Source organism: Triticum dicoccoides, chromosome 7B (assembly GCF_002162155.2).
Source record: "Triticum dicoccoides isolate Atlit2015 ecotype Zavitan chromosome 7B, WEW_v2.0, whole genome shotgun sequence".
In the NCBI taxonomy this organism is placed as follows: domain Eukaryota; kingdom Viridiplantae; phylum Streptophyta; class Magnoliopsida; order Poales; family Poaceae; genus Triticum; species Triticum dicoccoides.
In genome coordinates, this window is record NC_041393.1 from 504470805 (window position 1) to 504475322 (window position 4518).

Consider the following 4518-nt stretch of genomic DNA (forward strand, 5'->3'; position numbering starts at 1 on the left):
TCGCGGTTGCGCAACCGCGACTAATGGCAGTTGCGAACCGCGACCAAAGGCCCTTTTTTCACCAGTGGTAGGCAACAGTCAGGTCATTATCCAACCTATTTTAGCATGTTTAGCTCCTTTATAGTAGCTACTATGGGTTGTTTCTTTTTCCTTTTACTTCCTCCGTCCCCCGTTTTTGGCACTATACTAGTATAAAAAATGCTCTTATATTATGTGACAGAAGGAGTACTTTTCCTGGCTAGCAAAACCCTGCAACATGTGTCAAAAGAAGAATAGGTGCCTGGCTGCACCCACACGGGCTAAGCTGCATCTAGAAGTGATATCTAAATTATTGTATGGCCCACACGACATTTTGTTACCAGGCTCGAGGTAGCCCTTTACTCTCTTTTTCGAAAATTTATTACCACGTCTAAAAAATGTATGGAAATAGTGTGCACATATATATCAACATGTGCTTATTTTCATATGTGGTGGTGGTAGCCGGTAGTGCGTGGGTGTGTGGGGGACACAGCGCATACACACACATGTACATACGAAATTGCATCAAAAAAATGTTTTCATATGTGGCGTACACAAGAAGAGAAATACGTATATCAGCATGGGCTTATTTTTTGTTCTACTTGGGCTGAGTTTTTTTTTCTTTTTTACGTAGCCTACAAATCATCATATTATTTAATGGAACTTTACAGAAACATAGAAAGCATGTATATGTCTCTAAAAAAAGCTTCGTTTTTTTAGACTAGCCCGGGTTCTTAAACTTCGCACTCTACATGTATGATGTATCTAGAGCAGGGTTATGGTAACATGCTACTCGCAAAAAAAAAGGTAACATGCTGGTTTTTCTTGTAAACAGTCACCGGTACCCCAATAAACAAGTATACGATTGGAAATTCATGTTCGAACAAGGTCTGTGCAAATTCATAAAATGTTACAAAAATGTAAGCACATCCCAAAAGGCCAACATTTCCACTTACCAACGGTAATCGGTTCTACCGGTGTTGCTCGGTATTGCTTCTCGACCATTACCTAAAACATTGATTTGGAGTAAAAAAATAAGAACACCAGGAGACTACAAAGTCAACAAGTCATCAAAGTCGATTCTATAGCTTTGATTCCTCATGACTCTTCGAGTAAAATATGACTATTCAAGATGATTCATTTGCTACTGAGAAGGTTATCTGAGATGTTTTCTCAATGTCATATATGACAGTTTTGAGAGGGGTCTTCTTTGGAGTCACTGATATTGTGGTATCTTAGACAGTTTCCAAGCCGTTTAGAAAAAAACATTATCTTAGATGGTTCTAGACAAAGACTTGTATGGGTTGGATAACTTTTATCTTTGGCGTTTGTAGTGACCCTGTCATTTTAGTCGACTGTGCCGTAAATCCCATTTGAGACAACTAAGATGCGTGCACTCCATTCTCTGTGCTCTGAAGAGTCACCTGATCAGCCACGTATTTTGACCATGCCCTAACACAATTATTATGAATGTGTTTTCGAGAAGTAAATCAAATCCATGACGAAATTGTCCTTGCTAATAAAAAGATACTAATATTAGGATATTTGGTAGGTAAAGTTAAATACTTTCTTGAGTATGTAGTTAATACACATATATGTTGGTAGAATCAGAGCGCTTGTTCTGCCATTCATTTCCACACATAGGGGGCTGTATATGTTTAATTTGAGCACGTGGAGGATATCATATGAAGGTGCACACACATTATTTCTTCATTCAATAGTTCCCTCATTATCCCCCCTCCCGCTCACGCCTTCTCTTATTCAATTGTTTCTAACTCCTCCAAATCCACTGATACCATCTCTTGTCTTATGCCTTTGTTGTGCTTTGCTTCGTACTAGGATGCTTGTTGTTACCCACAACGCCTTTTAGTTTGAAAGAAATGAGTGCACATTTGGCTAATTTGTTAAGCTAAAGTTCATACTAATTTAGTTTTGATTTTTAGTTAAGAGGTTAAGCGTGAAACTGAAAAATATGCTTTTCAGGAGCTAATATTAGGATAGTTGATAGGCACCCTAAATTTTTGAGTATGTAGTTAATATTGGACAGCAAATTTTTGAGGACATAGATATTTATTGATAAAATCAGAGCGCTTGATGTGCCACCCTTCTACCACATAGGGAGGGATTCTACACGCTTGACCTGATCGCATACGAAGGTGTAGCATACACATTTATTTCTCCATTCAATACCTCCCTCATTGTTTCACCCTTGCTCACGCGTATCCCTATTCAACCATCGCTGGCACCTCCAAATCAACTTATACCCTCCCATTTGACATCTTTGTGGTGCTTTTCCTTAGTTGAATACGGAGAATATCATAAGAGGCCGCAAAACCATTTATTTACTCATTCAATACTCCCCTTATTATTATTTTCCACCTTGCTCACACTTCTGCCTATTCATTCATTGACGGCACCTCAAAATCCACTGATACCATCTCCCATCTGATGCCTTTGTGGTGCTTTGCTTTATACCGACAACTCATGTAGTGGTCAAGATATCTCTAGTGTGGAAGGTCCCGCAACGCTACTGGCATCCAATAAGGTGAGTGCATGGATGCCCTTGGTCACAGTATTTGACGTTACTAGAGTTGGTATTTGGTTTAGGAGACTACTAATGAGTTGGTTGATTTGTTAATATAAACTTCATATGTTTGGTTAAAATTTCACCTTTTGATTTGTATTTCATATTTTTAGTTCAAAGGTTAAGTGGGCGGTTGGAAATATGTTTTTTTTCTGAGCTGAAAAGTGGAGGTTGTGATGGAGTAAATGTCAACAAGGGTGTCAGCTATATAGCGAGAAACATGTAAGGATGTAATGTGTACGAGTGAAGCGAATGTGTGAGAAAAAAATTAAACACCCTTTTGGAAAATAATATAGTGCATGCTATAATTTTTTTGCTTTGATATTGGCATGTTGGCTTGTGGGATTTCAAAGAAGTGTAATAAATAACTTTAGTTCATTTCTTTCTATGAGAGTTTTTCTAACCCACCCTTTACATGTAACACAAATAATTCAACATTTAAAACATTTAGTGTTTTAATTAAATAGATATTCCATTCCTGAATAACACAAGTTTCACAACAATTCTCCACCGAGAAATGTAAGGTGGACAATTCCGTGGCTTATTCTAGTCTGACCAATAGTTAGTTCTCACATATGAATATCCTCATATTTTTTAACTAATTATTGGCCAAAGATAAATCTTGGCAACATGGACACCTTACAATAGTACAAAATAGTTGGTGACTTGGAATTTACTCTAATATCTAATTGAGGTTTGTAATATAGCTGGCACAAAGGGTAGAAATGCTTATCCTATTCATATAAAACACATATAGCACCCGTAAAAAACACTTACTAGCATGTAACATGTGTTTCTGTTACAATTGTTGGAAATATGCCCTAGAGGCAATAATAAAAGTATTATTATTATATTTCTTTGTTCATGATAATAGTCTTTTATTCATGCTATAACTGTATTATCCGGAAATCGTAATACACGTGTGAATACATAGACCACAATATGTCCCTAGTGAGCCTCTAGTTGACTAGCTTGTTGTGATCAACAGATAGTCATGGTTTCCTGGCTATGGACATTGGATGTCATTGATAACGGGATCACATCATTAGGAGAATGATGTGATGGACAAGACCCAATCCTAAGCATAGCACAAAGGTCGGTTAGTTCGTTTGCTAGAGCTTTTCCAATGTCAAGTATCTCTTCCTTAGACCATGAGATCGTGTAACTCCCGGATACAGTAGGAGTGCTTTGGGTGTACCAAACGTCACAACGTAACTGGGTGACTATAAAGGTGCATTACAGGTATCTCCGAAAGTGTCTGTTGGGTTGACACGGATCGAGACTGGGATTTGTCACTCCGTGTCACGGAGAGGTATCTCTGGGCCCACTCGGTAATGCATCATCATAATGAGCTCAAGGTGACCAAGTGTTTGGTCACGGGATCATGCATTACGGTACGAGTAAAGTGACTTGCCGGTAATGAGACTGAACAAGGTATTGGGATACCGATGATCGGGTCTTGGGCAAGTAACGTACCGATTGACAAAGGGAATTGTATACGGGGTTTGATCGAATCCTCGACATCGTGGTTCATCCGATGACAACATCGAGGAGCATGTGGGAGCCAACATGGGTATCCAGATCCCGCTGTTGGTTATTGACCTGAGGTCGTCTCAGTCATGTCTGCATGTCTCCCGAACCCGTAGGGTCTACACACTTAAGGTTCGGTGACGCTAGGGTTATCAGGAAGACAAGTATGTGATTACCGAATGTTGTTCGGAGTCCCGGATGAGATCCCGGACGTCACGAGGAGTTCCGGAATGGTCCGGAGGTAAAGTTTTATATATGGGAAGTTGTTAAACGGACACCGGAAAGTTTCGGGGTCATACCGGTATTGTACCGGGACCACCGGAGAGGTTCCGGGGGTCCACCGGGAGGGGCCACCCCTCCCGGGGGGCCACTTGGGCTGCGTAGGG